Source organism: Lepidochelys kempii, chromosome 5 (genome assembly GCF_965140265.1).
Source record: "Lepidochelys kempii isolate rLepKem1 chromosome 5, rLepKem1.hap2, whole genome shotgun sequence".
Classification (NCBI taxonomy): domain Eukaryota; kingdom Metazoa; phylum Chordata; order Testudines; family Cheloniidae; genus Lepidochelys; species Lepidochelys kempii.
The window spans coordinates 89,701,162-89,728,109 of record NC_133260.1 but is presented as its reverse complement, the minus strand read 5'-3'; the positions used below and the strand labels follow the sequence as shown (position 1 = coordinate 89,728,109).

The 26,948-nt window shown below is 41.8% G+C and overlaps 1 protein-coding gene across 8 annotated transcripts in view; it reads right to left on the bottom strand.

Annotated features, from left to right (window-relative positions):
- The window catches only part of FANCC (FA complementation group C), a 156,769-nt gene extending 133,272 nt beyond the window's left edge, over positions 1 to 23,497 (bottom strand). For 2 of the 8 annotated variants that reach the window (XM_073344981.1, XM_073344980.1), the window contains exon 1: positions 13,361 to 13,882. The gene's annotated coding sequence lies outside the window, so the exon portion shown is untranslated. Of the gene's footprint in view, positions 1 to 13,360; positions 13,883 to 22,953; positions 23,261 to 23,426 lie in introns of those variants that run through there. The other 6 variants (XM_073344974.1, XM_073344975.1, XM_073344973.1 and 3 more) reach the window with 6 other exon arrangements.
- Positions 23,498 to 26,948: the final 3,451 nt, after the last annotated feature.

Below are 26,948 nucleotides of genomic sequence, written 5' to 3'. Positions count from 1 at the left end.
GACTCCTTTGTGTCGTAAACATGCTGCTACTACCGCAAGTGTTTTTGAGAATACTCGGGAAGCAATGGATAGGCCGAAAGGAAGAACCCTGTACTGGTAATGGTTGGGTCCTACTGTGAACCGCAGGAATAATCTGTGGGCAGGATGTATTGTAATATGGAAGTATGCATCTTGGAGGTTGAGGGCTGCAAACCAGCCCCCCCCCGTCTAGCGCTGGGATTATTGTGGCCAGAGTGACTATTTTGAACCTGTGGTTGCGTATGAACCTGTTGAGTTTTTGGAGATCTAAGATTGGTCTCCATCCCCGTCCTTTCTTCTCTCTCAGGAAATATTTGGAATAAAAACCCCTCCCTCGGTATTGGTGTGGTACTGGCTCTACAGCACCCAGCACTAGGAGGTGGTCTACTTCCTGTTGCAGGAGGTGCTCGTGAGAGGGGTCCCTGAGGAGAGACAGGGGAGGGGAGAGGGGATGTTTGTGAAAGGGATGGTGTAGCCAGATTTTATGATCTCCAATACCCATTGGTCTGTTGTTATAGCAGCCCAGGCATGGTAAAATGGGCGTAGACAAATGACCAAAAGCGTGGGATGGGGTATCCATTGGCGCTAGAGGTGTGGGAGGTCATGCATACCCTCGACCAATATTTCAGAATTGTGGCTTTGATGTAGATGGGAGGTTAGACGAGGCCTGGTTCTGCAGAGCACATCACCTCTGAGCCTGTTTGGTTCTGTTCTGAATGAAGTACCATGGTTGACAACGGTTAAATGAGGTGTCTCATGACCTCTGGTATCGTATAAACCGTGGGCATTTATTAGGAGGTGAGCGTATGTCTAGCGTGTGCAGCGTCGCTCAGGACTCCTTCGTGGTATGGAGCACGAGAATAATTTATCCCTATCAAAGGGAAGGTCCTCCACTTTTAGCTGCAGATCTTTCGGAATCCCCGAAGCTTGCAGCCATGATGCTCTTCTCATAACCACAGCTGTTGCGGTTGTTCAGGCAGATGTGTCCGCTACATCCATTGAGGCTTGCAGCGCTGTGCAGGCTATTACCTGACCCTCATTAATAAGGGTGGTAAGTTGAGGATGTTTGTGCTCGGGGAGGTCCTCCATGAGTTCTTGTATTTTACTAAAATTAGTCGTAATTTGCTAGTAGAGAAAAGTTGGCAACTCTGAACAGAAGGGTGGCTGAGGAATAAACTTTACACCCAAAGAGGTCCAATCTCTTGTGGTCTTTATCTTGTGGTGTGGAGCGGCTTGGTTGTTTGCTACTCTTTTGAAGATTTCTTGGAACTGTTTGAGGTCATCTGGTGCCATTGGGGTAGACAATATCACCGCTTCCTCTGGTGCGGAAGATGAGTGTGGGGGAGGTGGTGTATCATCCATGTCTGCCTGTGATAGTATCTCTTCCTCGTCTATCTCTGTCTCAGGGAGGTCAGAGGTTTCTCTGTGTGGCAAGGATGGAGGTACTCTGAATCCCCTTCTGGTTGGAGAAGGGGGGCCAGAATATGGGTTCTGGTATGTGGCCCAAGGACCCATTGTGGCCATTGCATGGGGTAAGGTGGTAATGGGTAAGGCCAGTGTTGTGCATACCAGGGCTGAGAATGCTCGAAGGAAAGAGGCTTAGGCTTTGTAACCTTCCCTGTAGGTCTCATCTGTGATGGTGATGAATGTTGGGAGGAGAAGCAGTTGTCCTTCACGTCTTCTTCCTCGTCGCTATGCATGGAGATCGGTGCAGGAGACAAAGGACAGTACCGTGGTATGTAGCTCAGGGAGTGTTCAGTGCTGAGCAGTAGTGACTGCAGTGCAGAGGAAACCTCTATGTCACTGTGGCCTAAGAGCTGCGCTGGTACCGCCTTGAGTGCTGCCCTTGGAGCACTGACCGGTGCTGGGTTCGGCTTGTTAGCCAGCATTGAGTTGTAAGTCGGTGCCGGTAGCATTGATTGCGGTGCCAATGCCTGTGCCGCACTCCGCAGTGGAGTTGTCCGTGCCATGGAGGAGGCTTGACATCTCGACTCCAGTGCCATGCGTTGAGGCTCAGCAGAGGTCCGCTGAGGAATGGTGTCGGAGGAGCCCAGTGCCTCATAAGTGCTCTCTCTCTAGATGAGTTGAGCACGGAGGGTGAAGACCTCACTGGGGGAAGCTCTCTTTTTGTGAGAGTCCCTTGTTCAAGAGGTCAAGGCTCACTTCCTGACAATTCTGGAAGTCAGAGCCTTATCGCTGCTTAGGGATCTTGCTTTAGGAGACTCCCTGGAGGACATCTCTTGCGGAGGTTGGAGGGATTTCTCCATCATAAGCATTTTCAAACCGAAATCCCTATCACATCTTGCTCTTGACTTCAAGTTGCTGCAGTATATGCATTTCTGGGAGATATGAGTTTCTCAGGATGCGTGGCCATCAGAGACCGGCATAAGTCACACTTTTTAAATCCTGTTGAGCCCAGAATGACTACAATTAAGTCCCTCCCAGAACCTGCTGGATAGATGAGGGCGGGAAGTTAAATGGAGTGGTAAACCGTAGAGCTATTCCTAAACTGAGAACTAAATAAAGAATTTATTTTCTATTTTTTATTTTAAGAAAAAAAGCTTTTAAGAGGAACTAACTAAACTATGTAACTATGTATAGACTAATACTAAGATACTATGTAATGTTTTTCTTTCTTTCTTTCAGAAAGTATCAAGGCTAGCACTGCCACAGAGGTCCCTCTCAATCATCCTCGGTTGCAGATGGAACTGAAGGGACAAGAGGCTAGAAGAGGCTCCAACGGCTGCAGGAGACAGCTCCTGCACACGCCCTTCCCCCAACCAAGTACTGCTGCAAAAAATCTCCGATCTCCGGCACAGGCACGCACAGACACCTAGAGTGGAGCACCCACAGGGACACCATTCGAAGAAGAACATTAGCTTTCTTCCAGTTTTCTGGTCATCCCCAGTGTTCCAGGACTTACTGAAAATCAACATTAACAGTCCAGTGAGATCCTCAGCCAGCTCTTTTAAAACCCCTGGATGCAAGTTATCTGACTTGCTAACTTAAATGTGTCTAACATTAGTGTCTGCTGTTTAACATCCTTCTGAAATAATAGTGAATGGAAAGAATGTTACCGTATGATATGATTACATCATCCGTTTTTTCCCAAATACATAAAAGAAATATTTATTGAACGTTTATTGTTTTTTCTGCATTATTATTGATAATTCTACCATTTCCATCTACTAATGGACCAACTAATGTTAAGACTTTTTTTTCCTAATATACTTTAATAATTCCTTATTGTCCTTAACTCTGCTGGCCATAAATTTCTCCTTATGTTCCTTTGCTTTTCTTATCAAATTTTTACAGTTCCTAGCTTTTGATTTATATTCATTACTGTCAATTTCCCTTTTCTTCCATTTTCTTCTTCAAATGTGCCTTTTGGGCAGCTCATAAAGTGTTCTTAAACAATTCCTCATTATCAGTCACATTTTTCTGATTAATTTCTTCCTTCCAGCTTATTTGATTTATAACTGTTTTCAGCCTTGTGAAATTGGCCCTTTTAAAGCACCAAGTATACATATCACTGATCTGGAGTTTATTCTGATTGCACATTATAAATATAACCCAGTCTTGATCACTTGTACCTGTGCTACGATTAATTTTTAGCTATGTGATCAGTTTCTCTTTATCTGTCAAGATGAGGCAGAAGACAGAATTCCCCCATGGTGGATGCAACACTTTCTGAGTTAGGAAATTGTCATCTATAGCCTTTTCAAATTCCAAGGATGTATTAAAACCAGCAGCACATCACCTCCAGCATATGTCACTCCAACTGAAGTCCCCCATCATCATACAGCATTTTTTATCCCTACACATTAAAAGATAGGTGCGTAAAGAGTTGGTTATCCTTTCTCCTAGTGTGTTTTGGTAGTCTGTAGCAGACATCAACTAATATCCCACCTTGTGCTTAGCATACCAAGTAGCTTAGAGAAGAGTTTTAACTGTGCGGGTGGATAAGAAAGACCATTTTTAGAGACTGAGACGTAGCCTGGATGTGAGGACGTGGACAACGGACGAGTCAAAGGTGATGCCCGGGTTACAGGCCTAAGTGACAGGCAAGTTGATGGTGTTGTCCACAATAATGGAGAAAGAATTAGCGGGAAGGGTTTGGGGGAAAAGATGAATACCTCTGTTTTAGCCATGTTTAGCTTGAGCCACAAGCTAGACATCCATAAGGAGATGTCAGAGAAATAGGCCCACATTTTAGTTTGAACAAAAGGGGATAGGTGCTAGAAAGAAAAGCATATCTGAGAGTCATCACATGTAGAGGGTAGTTGAATTTGTGTTTGCTGATGAGGTTTGCAAGATACAAGGTGCAGAGGGGAAAAAAAACAGGGAACCAAGGACAGAACCCTGTGGGACCCCAACAGAAAGCTGGAGGAATAACAACATCCTCCAAAGGACACTGAATGTGTGATTAGAGAGGTAAGAGGAGAACCAAGAGAGAACAGTCACAGAAGACAAGATTTCAAGAAGAACATGGTTAAATGTGTTGAAGGCGGCTGACAGGTCAAGAAGGATGAGAATGAAGTACTGGTCCTGAGCTTTAGCTAGGAAGAGGTAATTAGACATTTTGGCAAGAGCGGAATGCAAGGGAAGGAAGCTGGATTAGAGAGAGGGTTTAGGATGGCATTGGAGGAGGGACTCTAGACAGCACTTGTAGACAGTGCATTCAAATGAGTTTAGAGATGAAAGGGAGAAGAAAGATAGGGTGGTAATTGGCTGGGTTTTTTCCCCCAAGATTGGAAAGACTAGAGAATGCTTGTATTGTGAAGGGGAAAGAGCCAGAAGAAATAGAGCAGTTAACGAGACGAATTGGGGGAGGGGGGGGAAGAGAATTGCGAGTGGGCAAAAGGGAGATCAGGAGATGGGATGAGGAAAGCAAATAAACTTCTGCATCTGTGACGGGTGCAAGATTTGTAGGAGTAAAGGAGAAGGCACGCTGAGGGGAGGGTGAAGGTTATATCATATTTTGTAAATTTTCCCTTGGAAGAAATCTGAGAGAGAGAGAGAGAGAGAAGTGGAGGCAGGAGGAGCAGAGAGTTTGAGGATAGGGCCAAAGGTAGCAAAAAAGCAGAGGGGATTGTGGGTGTGAGATACAATCAGCTAGGAAGATGGCAGAACTGAAATAGAGAACAAATATGTAGTGGAGAAGTCAGACTGATCACAGGATTTCCACCGAAATCACTCCACAGTGTGAGAGCTGGAGCAAAAGGAAGCAGATGTTGAGGATGAGCCAGGACTGAAGATCAGCAGGGTGGATTTTGAAATGGGAGACAGAGGCAAAAGATTGAAGGGTGGAAGAGAGTGATGGATGGAGAGAGTCAACAATCACGTCAATGGTAGAAAGAAAAGAGTAACAAAGCAATAGCACAGCATATAAAGTTCTTCGGAGAAATAGTTTCAGAACAAAATCGAGTTTAGGGGAAGAGAGTGAGTAATTTTAGTAAACCTCAAAAAATGAGAATTAAGTTTAAGTGGTATGATGGGGCTTACCAAAGCAATTAATTAGAGACAAAAAGCAGGAGTCCCTGAAAGAAAATCTGTATATGGAAACAGACCACAAGTATATACAAGGGAAATGAAGTCTGGAGTTAAGTAAAAGAATAGGAAAATTTATCCATGTTTATCTGAAAATTTCCTTAAGTAATAAGTTCACAGATCTATTACAATGTCAGCCTGTTTGCAGCATAGAGACAGACTTAGACCTGTAAGTCACTGGCAGAAGGGGAATGCCCCAGCTCCTGAATTTCCTCCAGCTGAGATAACTTCCACAGCCAGGAAAATTCAAATCTACTTTCTTAAAAGTACAGATTGTTTTAAATATACTTTGAGGAAAAACACAAATTTCTTCTGATACAGAGAATGGTAAATTCCACTTAATGATAACAAAACCCATATCCTTGGATGTTAGTTTCCATCACTATTCTGGATGATCCATTTGTCTCCAGGGTGGGCCACATCTGTGGATATTATTACTTAAGGAAAGGAAATTTTCAGATAAGCATGAGTAAATTTTCATATTCTTCTTCATGCTAAGATCTACAGATCCATTACAATGGAATGTTCATAGCAATGTGCCTCCAGGGTGGGAAGCAGGATCATTCTTTAATTATGGACATCCAACCTGAGGTAGATCTTATGTAAATATCTCCTCCATCTTCCCCTGGGCACTAAGGCTCTTAGAAGACTTCTGCCAAATAAAGGAAATGGCATTGGCTGAGACTGGATGACCAATATATGGAACTTGGTGAACTAATGGCTATCTAACAGATCTGAATATGGGAGACATGACTACTCTTCCCTGAGACTGACAGTGCTCCTAAAGACTGGACTTTGGTCTTGTCTACATTTGCGGTGATATTTAGGGTCCATGTAGCTACATGCTGCAGAAAAAGGTAGGCTGTGTCCACATTGCAGTGTGTAGCGACACATGGCAGTGAAAGGCTCTGGCAAAAGGCTCCAGCTGCTGGAGACTTTCACCACTGCCTCCCTCCTGCCAGAGCCTTTTCCTGCTGCTGGACTCTTCCACTGCAGAAAGGAAAAGCTCTGACAGTGGGACACTACACTGCTAAAAATAGTCGTGTCAGCATGGAAGGCACTGCTTGGGGGTGTAGAGAGACATGTAAGGTGTGTGTATATATATATATATATATACACACACACACACACACACACACCCCCTAGGGGTCTGGTGTGTCTATACACTTCTCACCTAAGCAGTGCCTCACTGTCTTTACACTTATTTATATCACTTATTTATCTCTGTACTTTACACACCACCATAAGTGAAGACCTACCCTTTGATGCTTAACCAAAGAAAGAGTATTTCTTGAGTTTATTTAGGGAACCATAGAATATCAGAGTTGGAAGAAACCTCAGGAGGTCATCTAGTCCAACCCCCCACTCAAAGCAGGACCAATCCCCAACTAAATCATCCCAGCCAGGGCTTTGTCAAGCCTGACCTTAAAAACCTCAAAGGAAGGAGATTCCACCACCATCCTAGGTAACGCATTCCAGTGCTTCACCACCCTCCCAGTGAAAAAGTTTTTCCTAATATCCAACCTAAACCTCCCCCATTGCAACTTGAGACTATTACTGAGTGAATGCTATGAAAGTTGTGAGAACTACCTGTCTGAATTAGAAGCACAGTACTGCGTGTTACAGAAAGCCCTCAGCTTAAAAAAAAAAAAAAAAAGCTCATCTGATCAGGGTTAGTAACCACTAGGAGGCCTACTTTAATGGACAGGAAGTATAGGGACATCTCCTTGACCTTTTTTCATCTGATCAGGGTTAGTAACCACTGGGAGGCCTACTTTAATGGACAGGAAGTATAGGGACATCTCCTTGACCTTTTTTGCTTGGACACAATAAAGCTCTCCTGGGCTATGACCATTCAAGGCTATGTTTCACTGATTAAACTAGTTAAACTATGGGCTTTTTATCACCCAGCAGAATAAGTTTTATTTGATTTCTTTTGGGGGGTACACGAGAATAATCGCTTCTTCCAAATATTCATTTTAACTTGTCTAGTCCCAATGGAGGGCTTGTCTTGCAATAGCAGACCTCCTCTGTGAGACAGAGACCTCAAAATTTCCAATGATAAGTTAATCAAGTTTGAGAGCCATAGCAGCATAAACAGTATTACTGCAACTCTCTCATTCCTATCCTTTGTATTTCCCTGGGGAGCAGTGGAAAAGATAGGAAGACTTATAGTAGGGACCCTACCCAGCTTTGCACAATGTCATTCACCACCTCACATCCCAGGTCCGGATACAGAGGCACTTTATTTACTGTTTCCAAATGCAAAGAAGTTGATTACCAGCCCAACAAATTGCCTTATGTTTAGTGAGATATTACTGGGTATAGGAGCTACTCATCTAATATGTCTTCTGCCATGTAAGGCTTAACATTCATCTCTCCCTTGGCAGACAGTGCATGTAGAGATCAGAAACTTTGTTAGACCCAGGACAAGAGAATTTCTCTCTGGGATAGTGCCAATAGGGTTTTCATAATAACTACAAAAAACACAAACAGACACAGATTGTCAAAAACAGAATAGGTCTGCTACTATGGAAGGAGCAGTACTCCGAGACCTCACTCAATCAGTGTGTTCCATCTGTGTTCTCTTTCTGGTACCCATCCCCTTAATTGAATCAGGCAAATCCCTTAAAAATCTGTTTCTCTTCATTCATCAATATGGGAATGGTTATTATACAACTGGGTCCAGATATCTGCCAATGGATGAGATAGGACAAGATGGAAAGGGGATACCCAGAATTAGGGCTTCGTATCATAAGAATTCTGAATCACTGAAACATGCTTGTGTATGAGATCAGAATTCCCAATAGGCTACAATAAGTACTGGATTTTTGTTTTTGTGACACCACTTGTTTTCTATTATGGCAACCTTCACCTTCGCTCAACATTCTTCTAATATGAGACCTTGTACTCATTCTCAGCCCAGGCTTATGATTGACTTCCCTGGTATTGTGTGCCTGTTTGTTCTTGAATACAAGATATTCCAGGAACCATTATTTTTACTGTATATTAGCTTCAGTTTTATATCTGTAAAGAACCCTGATGAGAAAAATTGTCCAGGAAAAGATAAATGAATTGCCTTCTTCCCTAAAACCAGTATTATTCCTAGCATGATCCTAGAGAGAGCCTGGGAAAACATGTAAGATCAAATGGTAATGATTAAAGTTGGAGGGGGAAAAAAGTCTGCCACTCATCTGCAAAACATAAGAACTGTCCGAGGATGGTAAAATGGGAATGTTTTAAAGACAAGCCTCCACTAGGAACTTATTTAGATGTTTTAGGCTGGGCCCTGCTCCATTTGTTCCCGATTCTCTGAGGCTAGAAATTGCTGCACTCCAACTCAGTCCCTGTTCCGCCTGATGTAGATGACAGATGATTTCATTTATGTTGTGACATTTACATGGGTTGCTATCTAGGGAAGGGACAAAGCTGTTCCTGAAATTCTTGCTTATCACCACAGGATACCCCCCTCTGGTCAATGTCCAGTAACCCAGCTGAACAAAGTTATTGGTAGCCTTTTTGCTCCCAATTTGAGAGAGCTTGGCTCAAGTTCAAAGTCTCACTCTAGACACAGCTGGTTTAGAGGCCTGCAGTTAGTTCTGAGTCAACAAAACTCACTGACCCAGAACTCGCTCTAACTACCACTAGCAAAGAGGCATTTTCTCCTGCTGTACTTCACGGACTTCTTCAATTTGCCATATAATCTATACCCATTTCTATAGCGTCTGGCAGCAGTCAGGATTATAAATAAACTTTTCTAATCATTCTGAATAATCTCAGATTTCCATAAATATTCCCATTGTATCACTAAGATAAATGGGATGTGAACTGTCAGAGTGTCTGATCCCAAGGACCATGTCCAATATACCTGATGAAAGATATCAAGCCCACTTTGTTTTCTTTCCAGGGAGAATCACTTAGACCGTGTGGCAACCTGAATGGAACTTGGATGAATGAGCATAATTTGCAGGAGGGAAGAGTTTAGACGAGGCATCAGGAAAGTCAGTCAATCTGCACATGACTGAAATGCAGTTGCAGAAACTCTGTAAATAATTCACTGAATAAGGAGCCAGTTTAGTTTTACTAGCATGGAGTACTTTTATATTATTATCCTGCACCTAGTATACATTCACAGCAGTTAGTCTAGTGCAGTGGTTGTCAACCTGTGACCGGTGGACTGCTTGCAGCCCAATCAGCACACAGCTGTGACATCCTCAGAGCCATACAGGTAGTATTGAATGCAGCCCAAAACAGTAAATAGGTTGAATGCATTGAATGCAGTCCACAATGGTAAACAGGTTGAGAACTACTGGTCTGGTGAGACCTACAGCAAGGAAAAGAGTGTGATTAACAGGCAAACAAAACAACACCTAGAACCAGAGCAAATAGGCAGCATGGTCTCAAGCTTCCTCCACGAGATTGGAAAAAGAGAGAAAGAAAGAGATCCTGCCTGAGTTTCAACCCTTTAAACCACAAGTAGGGATGTTTTGTACACCAATTAACCACTGGTGTATCAGTGCCTTCCAGAAGGTTCCCTTAAAGGTCTCTGATTAACAGAAAGCAAGAAACTCCTTAATTTATAAGTATAAATTATACTGAAATATAAATGACAAATAAAGCTTAGCCTTATTCTGAAAAGATGGGCAAGTATGAAACTAGATTCTTCAGAGAACCAGAGTAACAGGTAAATAATCTTCCTCTCTCTAAAAGATATGATATTGACTGAATTTCTACCTTTGGGTATTAAATCTGGATGGACTGATTTAAATAGGGTTATTTAAATCAGCATGTGGAAAGTCTTGATTTAAATTGATTTTAATCAACTTTTCCATTTGTACTCAGGAATTTTGTTAAAAAAAGTGCATTTTCATTGGTTGATATAAACATTAAAACATGTTGATTTACAAGTAAATAGAGCTTTTACATTAGATTTGGTATATCCTAGGGTACGCTATAACTATATATATTTATTAAGCAATTATATAGCTTAATATTTTAGATTTGTATTAATTGTACATTTTTAGTACGTTAGAAAATGGTGAATGATACATTACTTATTTACTAGATAATTAACTTTTTGTGCATGATTTGTATCAAGCTGCATTGGATGGTAACTGGAATTTAATTAAACACACAAAACAGTATATACAATTTATTTTTATTAAACAAAACAAGCCCTTAATACAGTATAGGACCTATTTTGCCATATTTATAAAGCTTGACCTCAGAAGATAGAACTGGGGGAAAAAAAATCTCTATATATAGACAAGCAGCCTTTAACTCAAGATTTTTGATAGAGGTTCATGGATTCAGCTTTTTTTTATTTAAATGTTTTAAGAGATTATAATAAATTTAGGCCTTAACATATTTTGTATTCAATTCAGATGTCATTTTAAACCTGTTTATTTCTAAACCTGTTTATTTCTAAAAACATTTATAACAAATAAAATCAAAAAACCCTATTTAAGTTAAAAGAATCTGATTTTTTTTTTTAATTCATCTATTTCTATCCACCCTGGAAGGTAAACTCCACAAAAACATATATTCTTCAACTCATCAAGGGGCCAAAGCCATCTGAGGTTGTTTCTTCTGTCCTGGAGAATTAAAAACTTCCCACAACTCCTTCCACCAAAAAGGTGGTGGAAAAGTTGGTGAAAAATATGCACAACCAGTAGTATGACCATCTTGTCCCTGAGATCAGAACAATAATACATAATCTACACTGCAGGCAAGAAAAAGTAAAAGGACATGCCTTTCTTTGCATTTGTACCAAGTCAACAAGTCCCATTTATACTTGAATACATTAAAATTGGTGGCAAAGGATCACTTTAAATGAGTACAAGAACATCCTCTCCCATAACTTGGATAAGAAGAAGGTTCTCCGGCTATGAATTTGACCTCCACCCAGCAAGTTCAACAGCAATGCATCAACCTGAGCATTGGTTTCATAGTCAAAACAATGCTCTGTTACACACTGTGAATTTAATCTAAAAGTGAAAGGATATAGTCCCAATCCTCTAAAAAGTTAGAAATACTTGGCCTTTTCCTCTCATTTGTGATATTTTTATACCCATGTAATGCCACTGACCTCAGCTGGATTAATCCTGATTTAAACTAATGTAAGAAAGAGGAAAACCATGGCCTAAACTTTTCAGCACAAGTATGTGAACATGAGATAAGAAGCTGTCTACTGATAATTAAATGTATACTCATCCCAGTACAGCACCTATGGCCTTCTGTCTTATATTAAGTCATTTCCCTCTTTCTGGAGATAAGCGCCACCCTGAAAAGGCTGTGGAATCAAAATTTTAGGGTTTTTTGTGTGAATTCAGATATTTTTAACAATACCTGGCTCTTATATCATGTTTTTCATTAGTAGATCTCAAAGTGCTTTACAAAGGAGGTAGGTATCCACCATGCATGTGAGGAGGCTGAGGCATAGAGACTTGCCCAAGGTCATCCAGGAGACCAGTGGCAGAGCTAGGAATAGAACCCTGGTCTCCTGAGTCCCAGTCTATCCACTAAGCCGCAAAGCCTCCCAAGGACTTGCTCAGGGAAGAATGTGTCACTCAACTTAGGTAACTCAGGCTTGATACAGGAGACTACTTACAATGGTGAAGGAAAACATGCTGAATTCTAGACTTTCAGCAATATAGAAAATGATAATACAGTAGACTGGGGAAGAGATAAAACTTTTTACAGAAATTCCAGTAAGAGCCCAGAAAGTCAGTCACAATGAATCTAGATGAAAAAGGGGTATGCTTGTACCAATGTCTCTACTGGCTACTTCAGACTATCGTGAAAAACTGGGATGAATTAATTTAATTAAGATACAACATGAAGCATATTGTCAAATGAAATCATGCTCCACTAGCAGCACACTGCTGTAAGAGCATCTTGCAAAGGAGTCTCAGGTATTTTTCCCTCCATCTACACATACACAGAATAAGGTCTTCTTAGTAAAGGTTCATTTAGGACACTAAATCCACAAGCAACAAAGGTTATTTCTGCTGCAGAATAAAAAGATTATATGGCATCGAGAGCAACTTTTTCTTTTAAGTTTAGAACACCATGTGTTTATTTACAAAATTTAATACCATTCCCTAGGAATTTGTAACTGTCCATTAATTCTTTTGAATTAGACAAGATGTGTTTTCTTTGGGTTTCTTAAAAGAATACCTTTACAGAGAAAGATTCCAGCTAGTTACACAGACTATACAATTAAATTTACTATACTATTACAATTTACACAGATTATTGCAATTAAATTTAGATAAGATTTAAATTAATTCCATTAATAATAAATTATATTAAATAAATTATTTAACTTATTATAATAAATTATTATATTTGTTTATTATACTGTATTATATGTAATTACTTTAATATAAATTATATTATATAATTTAATTTAATATAATATAATTTATTTAATAAATTAAATTAATTAAATTTAGATAAGATTTACATTAATTCGTATGGGGAAATTGGATTCACTTAAAATCATTTCACTTACAGTAGAATTTTCAGGAACATAACTACAACGTTAAGCAAGGAGCTACTGTAGCTCTCATATTCTAATGGAAGGGAATTCCTCATGAATTTACGTCAGTTTATGACAGATGAGAACTTTTGATATACAGTATGTGAAGTATTTGCTAGTGGTATGTCTCTTGCTCTAAGAAAACTGGGGTCTCTCATATGTCAATTTAGCTGTATAACATGATAAATTTATCACAGTGCTTTGAATATTTCAATACAGTCACAGTTAATCTAGATTTGGAAAATAAACCTGTCTAGTAGCTCTTGAAGTAGGGAAGAATGATAGTTTTGCAGTTAAAATACAGATCTGGGAGCCAGAAGACTTGAGTCTGATTCCCAGCACTGACACAGACCTCCTGTGTGATGCTGGACCAATCACGTAATCTTCTTGTACCTGATTTTCATCCTATAAAATTGGGACAATACATATTAATCTCACAAGGATCTTATGAAGCTCAATTTATTAATGTCTGTAAAATGCTTCGAAATCTACAGATAGAAACCACCATAGAAATGCAAAGGATGATTATTGTTACTTTACATTCCCCAATCATTTGTGTTCATGAAACAAACCATAATACTTAGGAAGGTCTTTGGGGCAGGGACCATCCTTTTCTTTTGTAGGTGTACCACACCTAGCACAATGGGATCCCGGTCCTTGACCATCCCTAGATGCTACATAACACATAATGTGAACTTGTACTGTTAGTAACTAAAAATGGCATTGCAGAGCTCCATGTTCATTGTGTCTCAATGATGTCATATCAAATTTGTTATATTTGCAAGTCAAAAGATTTTCTCCCCCTAACTGAGAGCCCATAAACTCTGAGCTCTGACAGTCAGTCTGGGCTTCTTAGGATATAGATATTCAGGCCTGTCTGTAAAGGCCTATATTCTAAGAATTTAGGTGTATTCTTATCACTTAGCTAGTTATAGAGGTATAAAAGAAAATCAAAATCACTGTCTGCCAGTGTAAGGGCCTTCTCTTACCGTGACAGTCTGAGGCCCTGTTCTTAGGCTAAGGCCTTTGGCTAAGCAGCAGAGGCAGCCATAAGCTGGGAAGCGAACAGTCACATCCTCACATTCCAAACTAGTCACATTGAAATAAGGTGCTACTGGGCTGTTAGGAATACAATCCTGTCCCGATAATGCCTATCGCCTCCAGAGAAAGGGAAGTGCCTAGAAGATGTAAAAGGAAACTTAGTTTGATAGCATCCTGTTGGCCAAGAACTCACTTATCAATAGCTGGGATGTGAAATCCTCATTTCTTTATTGTTCTATCACTGTAGTCCCATTTCCCTATTGTTTGTCTGTATAATCTCTGTCTGGTTCTGTGATTGTTTCTGTCTGCTGTATAATTAATTTTGCTGGGTGTAAACCAATTAAGGTGGTGGGATATAATTGGTTAAATAATCATGTTACAATAGATTAGAATTGCTTAGTTACATTTTAATAAAATGATTGGTTAAGGTATGACTAAGCAGAACACAAGTTTTACTATATAGTCTGCAGTCAATCAGGAACTAAGGGGGGGAATGGGGGTGGGGAAATTGGAATCATGTTTTGCTAAGGGGGGGGGGAATGGGAACAGGGACACAGGTAAGCCTCTGTGGTGTCAGAGCTGGGAAGGGGGACACTAAGGAAGGAAACTGGAATCTTGCTTACTGGAAGTTCACCCCAATAAACATTGAATTGTTTGCAAGTTTGGACTTCGGGTACTGTTGCTCTCTGTTCATGAGAGAAGGACCAGGGAAGTAAGTGGGTGATGGAATAAGCCCCATAACATCGTTCTTTCCGTATTATGGATCCATCGTTAATAATGACTCAAAGCCAAATTCAGATATACCCATGCAACTGTGCACCTGTGCAATCTACTTATGACTAAAGTGGTTGTACAGGTGTAGCTGAGGGCATAATTTTACCTACACAAAACATATTACTGGTGCTGATGCACAAGACGGAAAGAACACAGTTTAACTGCAAAAGCCAAGGAAGAGTTTGTGAGGCTGGCAGTTGGAAAAAAATCTTGTTTCTTGAAAATGGAACAAATTTGATATCATAGAATATCAGGGTTGGAAGGGATCTCAGGAGGTCATCTAGTCCAACCACCTGCTCAAAGCAGGGCCAATACCCAACTAAATCATCCCAGCCAGGGCTTTGTCAAGACTGACCTTAAAAATATCTAAGGAAGGAGATTCCACCACCTCCCTAGGTAACGCATTCCAGTGTTTCACCACCCTCCTAGTGAAAAAGTTTTTCCTAATATCCAACCTAAACCTCCCCCACTGCAACTTGAGACCATTGCTTCTTGTTCTGTCATCTGCCACCACTGAGAACAGTCTAGATCCATCCTCTTTGGAACCCCCTTTCAGGTAGTTGAAAGCAGCTATCAAATCCCCCCTCATTCTTCTCTTCCGCAGACTAAACAATCCCAGTTCCCTCAGCCTCTCCTCATAAGTCATGTGTTCCAGTCCCCTAATCATTTTTGTTGCCCTCCGCTGGACTCTTTCCAATTTTTCAACATCCTTCTTGTAGTGTGGGGCCCAAAACTGGACACAGTACTCCTGATGAGGCCTCACCAATGTCAAATAGAGGGGAATGATCACGTCCCTCAATCTGCTGGCAATGCCCCTGTGTATACATCCCAAAATGCCATTGGCCTTCTTGGCAACAAGGGCACACTGTTGACTCATATCCAGCTTCTCGTCCACTGTAACCCCTAGGTCCTTTTCTGCAGAACTGCTGCCGAGCCATTCGGTCCCTAGTCTGTAGCGGTGCATGGGGTTCTTCCGTCCTAAGTGCAGGACTCTGCACTTGTCCTTGAAACTCATCAGATTTCTTTTGGCCCAATCCTCTAATTAGTCTAGGTCCCTCTGTATCCTATCCCTACCCTCCAGCGTATCTACCACTCCTCCCAGTTTAGTGTCATCTGCAAACTTGCTGAGAGTGCAATCCACACCATCCTCCAGATCATTTATGAAGATATTGAACAAAACCGGCCTGAGGACCAACCCTTGGGGCACTCCACTTGATACCGACTGCCAACTAGACATGGAGCCATTGATCACTACCCGTTGAGCCCGACAATCTAGCCAACTTCCTATCCACCTTATAGTCCATTCATCCAGCCCACACTTCTTTAACTTGCTGGCAAGAATACTGTGGGAGACCGTATCAAAAGCTTTGCTAAAGTCAAGGAACAACACGTCCACCGCTTTCCCTTCATCCACAGAGCCAGTTATCTCGTCATAGAAGTCAATTAGATTAGTCTGGCATGACTTGCCCTTGGTGAATTCATGCTGACTGTTCCTGATCACTTTCCTCTCCTCTAAGTACCTCAGAATTGATTCCTTGAGAACCTGCTCCATGATTTATCCAGGGACTGAGGTGAGGCTGACTAGCCTGTTGTTCCCAGGATCCTCCTTCTTCCCTTTTTTAAAGATGGGCACTACATTAGCCTTTTTCTAGTCGTCCAGGACTTCCCTGGGTCGCCATGAGTTTTCAAAGATAATGGCCAATGGCTCTGCAATCACATCCGCCAACTCCTTTAGCACTCTCGGATGCAGCGCATCCGGCCCCATGGACTTGTGCTCGTCCAGCTTTTCTAAATAGTCCCGAACCACTTCTTTCTCCACAGAGGACTGGTCACCTCCTCCCCATGCTGTGCTGCCCAGTGCAGTAGTCTGGGAGCTGACCTTGTTCGTGAAGACAGAGACAAAAAAAGCATTGAGTACATTAGCTTTTTCCACATCCTCTGTCACTAGGTTGCCTCCCTCATTCAGTAAGGGGCCCACACTTCCCTTGACTTTCTTCTTGTTGCTAGCATACCGGAAGAAACCCTTCTTGTTACTCTTAACATCTCTTGCTAGCTGCAACTCCAAGTGTGATTTAGCCTTCCCGATTTCACTCCTGTATCCCTGAGCAACATTTTTATACTCTTCCCTGGTCATTTGTACAATCTTCCACTTCTTGTAAGCTTCTTTTTTGTGTTCAAGATCAGCAAGGATTTCACTGTTAAGCCAAGCTGGTCACCTGCCATATTTACTATTCTTTCTACACATCGGGATGGTTTGTCCCTGTAACCTCAATAAAGATTCTTTAAAATACAGCCAGCTCTCCTGGACTCCTTTCCCCCTCATGTTATTCTCCCAGGGGATCCTGCCCATCAGTTCCCTGAGGGAGTCAAAGTCTGCTTTTCTGAAGTCCAGGGTCTGTATTCTGTTGCTCTCCTTTCTTCCCTGTGTCAGGATCCTGAACTCAACCATATCATGGTCACTGCCTCCCAGGTTCCCATCCACTTTAGCTTCCCCTACTAATTCTTCCCGGTTTGTGAGCAGCAGGTCAAGAAGAGCTCTGCCCCTAGGGTTCCTCCAGCACTTGCACCAGGAAATTGTCCCCTACCCTTTCCAAAAACTTCTTGGATTCTCTGTGCACCGCTGTATTGCTCTCCCAGCAGATATCAGGGTGATTGAAGTATCCCATGAGAACCAGGGCCTGTGATCTAGTAACTTCCGTGAGTTGCTGGAAGAAAGCCTCGTCCACTTCATCCACCTGGTCCGGTGGTCTATAGCAGACTCCCACCACGACATCACCCTTGTTGCTCACACTTCTAAACTTAATCCAGAGACACTCAGGTTTTTCTGCAGTTTCATACTTGAGCTCTGAGCAGTCATACTGCTCCCTTACATACAGTACAACTCCCCCACCTTTTCTGTCCTGCCTGTCCTTCCTGAACAGTTTATATCCATCCATGACAGTACTCCAGTCACATGAGTTATCCCACCAAGTCTCTGTTATTCCAACCACATCATAATTGAAAACCAATGAGACATGCTGAAAATGGAAGTCCATTATCAGAGATATCGACCTGGCTCAGACTTTTAGGGATATTTATGAAAAAAAATTAGGGGGGAATTAGGGAGGTTACTTGGATTAGTGGCAACTCTCAAAGGTGCGATGCCAAACAAAAATACAGGGGGCCTGGGGTAGTGTTTTAAATGCTTGCAGTGCATTTTAGATGCACTTCTGTGAACATTATAGTAACAACAGTGGTACAAACTGAGGTAACATTTTATTTAGTAACATCAGTAACCAGATCAGGTCTGATCACGATATTGGCCACATCCTCACTGCTTTGCAAGCAGGTTTCTTTGCTTGGTCTTTCGCAAGAATACTTTGCCGGATTTTTCAAGTGGCAGGGTTGACTAAGTAAGTCCACTTTAGTGATCATCAGTGATTCCAAACCTTTATCACCAAGATTTGTTCTGAACTCAGTTGGTTTCCCACGCAGAATACAAAATTCTGTATCAGAGTTTCTTTGAAGATCACTTGCATTATCTGAGCTAGAGCATTGTATGCTGTTTTGCCATAGGCTTCCGTTATCTGTGACATGGTATGCCATTGTTCATCACAACTGGTGCACACTGGAACAGATGACATGTCATTGACCTGACACCAAGGAAACCGCTCCTGTAGTGTGTCTTGCTGTGAATAATCCTTCAGCAGATACAGAAATCACTGCAGAAGACTGAATAAGTGACATCTGAGTGTGAGAATCAGCAACTCCTCTTTTTGCAGCATTCAGTTCGTCAAAGATCATGATTGCATAGTCTAAGAACAGGCAATAAGGTTTCACTTGTGAAGAAATCATCAAGTGTCTTATACGATCACAACTTTCAACGCCTAGTTCTGCAGCTTGTTTTTGGCATAGGAATGGCATCCGATGTCAGTTCAGTTGCTTTGTCATGCTTGGCATCAGCAACCTAACCTGTATGCTTGCAGTCACAATGCTTTTGAGATAATCTTTGTTTTGCTGCAATGCCCAGTTTCGACTTTGATAACTGGCTGTGGGTCGCTACTACTCCAGGTTCAATTTTTGATTGTTGCTAATATAGCTGATTTCAGCTCTGCGTGGACCATCTTGACTTTCACTAGGTTGTCGCTTATGGTCTGGTTTTGTGGCTTGTCACCTCAGCACAAGACTTATCAGCATCTGTGTTGGTTTTTTATTTTGCTGCAAAGGAAGACAATGTAGACTGACAGTCGTAACTTTGCACCTGATGCCCCAAGAATGAACTTCCAATTTTGCTGCTTCAGTCCAGAAGAACATGGTGAGTAGTTCCCACTGCTGGATGAGCTGAGTCAGACACAGACCAAGCAACAGCCAGCATGTACTTACATGTTACATTATCTTATAGATCTATACATCACACAGCTTCTGACAGATGATGAGCTCCATGCTCTGGTCAAAAAATATTAGATGTCAGTAAGAAGTTCATCTACAGTGATGGGCAGGAACTTCGTACTTTTCTCAGCCACAATGTGCACAAAATGACATAGGATTATGGAAAATTAGGGAGGGTTGGAATCTCGGCATTACACATTTTTACAATGCCACTTTTCAACATAGAACCATGTTTTAAGTTTATCAGAGGAGCCTTAACTCAGAAATCCCTGACATCAGAAGGTTTAAATCTTAAGCAATGTTGAATTAATAGAGAGTTCTCTCTTTCCAAAGCTATTCCTTAGTATATTTATATACTCTCTATACTGCTACTCTATTTGTATTCCTGGGGATCACTGAAGCCCAATAATGAAAAACCTCTCTTTCTTTTCCATTCACCTTCAGTACTACTTCAGCACAAATATAAAATGCAAATGATATTCCCACCTTCTATATTAAACATTCCTCTGAAGATTGCTTATAAAACACTCTGAAGATAATATGTGCTATATAATTATTTTAGTATAAGAAAAACTATTGCTAGAGCTACAAATCAGACATGCCATCTTCTAAAATGAATACTCAGCCATAAACATAACAGCTCTACAATTGTACGGAAATACTAAAAACACACTTAGGGAAAAGGAAAGATATTATAGAATAAGAGAAAATCAGAGACAACATAGAATAATGAAAAAAAAACAGAAGGAACAGAGATGAAACACAAAGAAAAATAGTATGTAACAGTCAGTGGCCATGTACATACAGACATAAAACATATGTGCAACATGGGAAATAGAAATCTTGATTTTCTTTTCCCAAATCACAAGACTGTCACTAGGAAAATCTCCACTGGGGGTAGACAGTATTAGGGTTTATAGCCACTTTACCAAAGAACTAGAGGGCAAGAATTTAAGAGATCTATTTCTATCCAAAAGATGGCAATGGTGAAGAAATATCAGCCCATACATTACCTAAAGATGGATGGGGAGAGATGAGACAGCAGGAAGGAAGAAAAAAAATAACCAAAAAGATAAGATGAAAGACAGGAGCAGAGAAGAGAGCTTGTTGTCTATCCCAAAATTTACAAGACAATGATTTTCATGGGCCTGTCACTATTTTTAAAGTGTCCCAAATTTATCTGAAATAGGACCTATCACCATAATGTTGTGGCACAAACCGTCATCCCACAAAGATAGGAAGGTGGCAACCCTAACATAAGAAAAGCAAAATGTGGGTTAAAAAGTACACAGAAAATTGATCCGCTATAAAACAAGGTCTTAACAGTCACAGATAGGAAAGCTTCAAAAAAAAGAATTCAGGCATTTTTGAAGTGGATGGAACAATAGAGAAGGTCTGAATCATCATCAGTAAAGAAGAGAGGGAATGGTATTATGTTTACTTGCTACCTATTTTTCAAGTTTTCTGGAAGGAGGATTTTTGAAATCCCATCTACAATTGTGAGTAAAAACCTCAGACAAACTTGGCTGCTTCTCCTGAAATTTCTTTTCCCTCCATTTGTATCCCTCCATTAGCTCCCACTTCTCTATGTTTGATGCAATAAACTGCTTGTATTCACTTTCAATGCCCTTCGCAGTTAATCCCCACACTACCAATCATCTCTCATTTGCTATCAAGCTGCCAGCACTCACCTCCCCTCGGCTCATGATGTTAGTAAGTCCACTTGTTTAGTTTTATTTCTGCTTTCTCCCATTCTGTCCCTCATGCTTGAGAGGCCTTCCCCATAAACATCTGCAAAACTACCTCATTATCCACTTTCAAATCCCTCTTCAAAACTCTCCTTTGTCATGATGACTACAATATATTTGATAACAGTTAGGCTGCTGGTTTGTTATGACCACTGCCTATTATGTTGACAAATTCTATATCAGGGGTTCTCAAACTGTGGTCGGGACCCCTTGGGGGTCACAAGGCTATTACGTGTGGGGGTCGCGAGCTGTCAGCCTCCACCCCAAACCCCGCTTTGCCTCCAGCATTTATAATGGCATTAAATATATAAAAATGTGTTTTTAATTTACAAGGGAGGGTCGCACTCAGAGGCTTGCTCTGTGAAAGAGGTCACCAGTAAAAAAGTTTGAGAACCACTGTACTATATCATTTCCTTATACTCCTCTGCCTGTCTTTTGTCTTATGCTTCAGATTGTAAACTCCTTGGAGCAGGCACCATTTGTGGTTGTTCTGTGTTCAGCACCTAATTCAGTGGGGTCCTGGTCCATGACTAGAGTTCCTAGGCACAACAGTAATATAAATAATTTCAGTTTGAAAAAAAGACTAGATACACTGTGGCAAAAGATGCACATTGACAGTTTCTGCCCTAGAGCACAGAAGTCTCAAAATGTTGGCTTACACCGTGCAAAAGTTGGGTTCAGATTGTTTGAGACCAGGTATAACGAAGTTGCAAGTTATTTGTTCTCCTCTCAGTAGATCTTTTGGATGTGTATTTGTATGCTAAAATTGTATGCTGTTGGCATGAGGCCTAAAGCCATTTGCTATAAACTGTACAGTGACTTTATGATTCCCACTTGCCATCCTAACCTGAGACTGGATGGTTAGGGCCATTGGTAACAGATACAGAGACTTTCATCACTGTATTGTGAATTCAAATCCAGATTTTGTTAGTAACTGACAGAAACAGACCAGTTGTTTTCTGATGGTTGTGACCTATGTGAAATGAATATTTACATATGTTATCTCCTTGCAGTTCCTAGTATATACATGTCAGAATCACAAAAGTCACCCCCATGTTTGACAGTAATTGACAATCTTGTTGGCTTTCTCAAAAAAGTTCAAAAATAACCAAGGCAAGCTGACTTAACTATCTTCTCTCAGCTGCAGAACAAGGACGAAACACAACAGCAACGTAGCAAGGAGAAGCTAGCAATGCTGTATGGCAAGCAATGTACATTAATGAATATGAATTTATGGCAAAGTACCATGAGAAGAGTCACAGTGTAAACCCTTTCCATACACCTTACGCAAAACGTTACAAATACAGAACCAAATACAGCCCTGATATTGCTATACTGTCTTTAGTAGTAACAGGAATGAATTTGTTCTGTAATGGCTTCCCTACCATACAGGCAAAGTGTGAGGTTTAATTCACTGACGTTTATAAAGAGCTTTGTTATGGTCAAGTGGAAGATGCCCAAGAAATGCAAAATATTATTAGGAACTGAGTAAATCCTGGCAAAGTTAAACCCACCCCCCGTTTTCCAAGAGCTGCAAGGGATTTAGAGATGTGATTCCCATTGAGTGTTAGGGCGTCAGCTGTGTACAGTTTAAACAGGCATCATCCGATGAAGTGAGCTGTAGCTCACTAAAGCTTATGCTCAAATAAATTGGTTAGTCTCTAAGGTGCCACAAAGTCCTCCTTTTCTTTTTGTTAACCTAGTTAGTTTCAAGCTAGGGAGAAGCAGCCCCAGGTGCCCCGCTTGGCGCTGCAGAGACCCTGCCCCTGCTCGGGGCTGCCACACACCCTGGGGAATAGGGTGACCAGAGAGCAAATGTGAAAAGATCGGGGTGGAGGGTAAATAGGAGCTTATATAAGAAAAAGACCCCAAAATCGGGACTGCCCCTAAAAAATCGGGACATCTGCTCACCCTACAGGAGAAACGCTTCTCACCAGCGCAAAGGGACCAAGCCGGGATCAGCTGAAGAACACCCTGTTCTCACCTCCGCCAGTGCCGGCGCGCTCAGGCCTGGGCGCTGCCCGGAGCGAGGGGCGGGCGCCAGCGCAGGGTCCCGACCCCCGCGGGGGGGGGGGGAGAGGGGGGAAGCCCGCGAGCGAGGCGGCGGCGGCAGCAGCAGCAGGGCCTCGCAGCGCCCCGGACCGGAGCCACTGCGGAAGGGACCCGCACCCGTCCCCCGCGACCGGGCCCGCCCGGAGCGGAAGGCACGGGCACGGCACCGCCCCCCCGCCGGCGGCCGCAGAGCAGCCTCTAACCTCACCGCCCGGCGCTGGGGGGCAATTTCGGCCTCCCCCTTGGCGCCTGAGGGACACGGCCCCCCCCCCTCTGCCCCGATAATGGAAAATGACCCCGGACCCTCCCCAAGCCCCGCCCCCTCCTCTTACCCCGTGGCCCCGGGCCTCGCGCCGCGCCGCCGGTTTGGAAATTTCGCGCCTCCTGGGACGCCTGCGCTGGAGTGACGTTTCTCCACGCCTCCTCCCCGCCCTAACCAGCTGCTCCTAACGCGCGTGCGCGCATGGGGTGGGGCTATAGGGAAGGGCGGTGTTGGGGTCGGACCCGTGGGGGCGGTGGGGAAGAAAAACGGAGAGAAGCTGGCACGTGGGGCCTGGAGGGGAGTAGCGAGCACGGCAGCGTAGGTGGGAAGGAGCTGAGCAGGACTAGCTGGATGGGAAGAAACGTGCTATATTTAGGCAAAACATCACTGTTATTTTAGAAAGAAAAGGAGGACTTGTGGCACCTTAGAGACTAACAAATTTATTTGAGCATGAGCTTTCATGGGCTCCAGCTCACTTCATAGGATGCTCACGAAAGCTTATGCTCAAATAAATTAGTTAGTCTCTAAGGTGCCACAAGTCCTCCTGTTCTTTTTGCAGATACAGACTAACACGGCTCCTACTCTGAAACCTATTATTTTAGAGTTACCCCCCCCCCCCGCCTGACTGTCTCTCTCTCACACACACACACACACACACAGACCCTACTCCCCCACCTATGAGCTCGGCACAATACTTGATCTGAGTTTGTCAGCTCCTGATCTGTTTGCATCCCCCCAGCATGCTTCAGGTCGCTACGTTTCGTGTCATAGCTGCGACACTAGTTTACCATCTCTTTTTGACAGTTGTGCTTAACTTGGATGCTCTTAGGAATAGGGTATTCCAGAAACAAGTACAGCAACTTCAGCCCGAACCGGTTGGATTTACAACAGGTCACACTCAGTTGCTTCTACCCCATAGAAATTAAGCAGTCAAAACTGTGGTTATGTTATTTATACATTTAAAAAACATTGCACTGCTGTGTGCATGGCCACACTTACGAAAGCATTGCCATAAAGAGCCAGATCATACTCAGTGAAATAGTTCCCCTCATTTTAATGGAATTACACAGATGAGTAAAGCAAGATTTGACTCTAAATATAAAAATGAGGAAACAGAGTAGTTCAGTGGTTCTCAAGCTTTTGTACTGGTGACCCCTTTCACATAGCTAGCCTCTGAGTGCAACCCTCCTTATAAATTAAAAACACTTTTTAATATATTTAACAGCATTATAAATGCTGCATGCAAAGCAGGGTTTGGGGTGGAGGCTGACACCTCACAACCCCCCATGTAATAACCTTGTGAACCCCTGAGGGGGTCCCGACCTCCAGTTTGAGAACCCCTGGTCTAGTTCATATGACTGTCAGTGGGATAAGGAAACTCATCTTTAATTGGCCTAGAATGTTAGTAAAGGTTGTGATTGATGTGCTGATGGTTATTCAGTAGCCTGTGTAAAATAATATCTAGCTCTTCTTTAGCACTTTTCATCAGTAGATCCCAAAGAGATTCACAATCTTTAATACATTTTTCCTCACAATACTGCTGTGAGGTAGAGAAATGTTATCCCCATTTTACAGATCAGGAACTGAGGCACAGAGCAGCATAGTAACTTACTTAAGGTCACACAGGAAATCTGTAGCAGACTTCTAGGCTAGGCTAGTGCCTTAACCACTGGACAATTCTTGGTAGTTTTAGTCCACTTCCTAGGAAACAGGTGACCCTATCATACCACCAGCAGTTTTTCTAGTTTCTGATTACTACATGGAGAAAATCCTCAGCTTAATTTCTCCTCCTCCTTTCTTGTCTTTTCAATGTGGGGTTGGGTCAACCTAACTTTAAATGCCAATTGACCTTTTTCCTTCCCACCTAAGCCACCTAGAAATGCAAAAATTATGGGTTCTTATTTTAATTTTGTGAGTTTCTATTTGTGTAAAATAAGAAGTACCTTTTTCCTCTGAAGACTGAAATGTTGTATTGGTACTCCAATAAGAGAATATGCGCTAGGACTGTCTGCTCCCCCTGCTAATTTTGTACATGTATCAGGTCAAACTTGCTGTTGAGTACATTAATTATGAAAGGGCCAGGTTCTGCCACTCTTGTTGCTCTGAGTGTTATTTTGATCCTCAAGTAATCTCACTGAAATCTCTGACTCCCTACACAAGTTTAGTACTTAGGAGTTCAGCCCATTCATCCTTTCCTATGCTATTCATATATTCACTTTTTTCACTGTTTCATTTACTCTCCTAATTTCAGTCTAGTTATCCTCATTCACTATTTCCTCTTAATTCTTCCTCTTTTTCTTCCATTCAGTCTCCCTCACAATCATTCAATTCATGCTCAAGCTCTTCCTCATCCCATCCTTCTCCCCACTGCCTTCCTCTTAACTCATCTCCTGTTATCTCTCATTCACATCCTATTCTGTCTCACCCATCTGCTCTAAACCGCTTCACACATTCATCTACTTACACACACCTGCTCAGACTCATCTAGCTCTCCACTCACATCCTTGTTCCTAGCCCAACCCCAGTCAAGAATTTTTGGACAACTTTGCACCTGTATTTCCCTCTCTCTCTAAAATGTTCCTTCCCCCATCTCCCATTGTGAAAAAATCAGTACTGACTATATCACTGTGCCCCTCCTTTCTCCTTAACAGAGAAGTGGCATTAAATATGTCTGATCCAAAAGTCCCTTGAAGTCAGTGGAAAAACTCCAAATTACTTCAACAGGCATTGTCATAGGCCCTGAATTTTTTAACACTTATTTGTGTCAGGGGTTTAAGATGGCTTTACTTAACAGTCTGTAACTGTAAGAATATCACTTGCAATTAATAGTAAAAATATTACTTACCTCTTTCTCCCCTCAGAGTTTAACTACTGCTTATATTAATATCTCCACCTGTTAATATTTCTTACACTGTTTTTATATTTTTTATCAAATCACTATTGCCAGATGAATTTAAAAGTGTTGGATTTTGAAATTTTCAGGGGCTTTTTTGGGTAGTGGCAATTTTTTTTTTCAAACAGGATTACTTTCTTAACTCACAAATACAAACTGGCTGGAATGTTTCCCACACATCCAGCACATCTGGAAAATACAACACTGAGCTTTGGGTGTAATGCCCACATTCACACTGCGACTCCAATTCATAACTTATGTCTTTAACTATTTCACTCCTTCCCTTTCTTGTCAAATAAAAACACAGGAGAATTTGTATTTATTTTCTATTACCAATTGTGTTAATTCTTACTTAGATGTCAACATTTATTAACTCTTTCAATGATGATCAATTTAGCAGATGCATCCAGCTATTCTGGTACAATGGAGGGAGTTTGAGTAGGATACCATAACATTTTTCCATTTTGACATTGATACATCATTGGTCTGGTCTGAATTTATATCCTATGTTTCTGTAGTATGTAGCAAAAAGCTGCCTTTATTAATCAACCTATCAATTACATTATCAATATAATAATTCTTCTTCTTCATGTACAGTATGCCAGTATTTTTATTTTGGCTCTCATCCACACACAGACACGTAACTAAAGATCATTACAACATGGCAGTAGTTGTTAAAAATACACAAGAGAGTGCGGG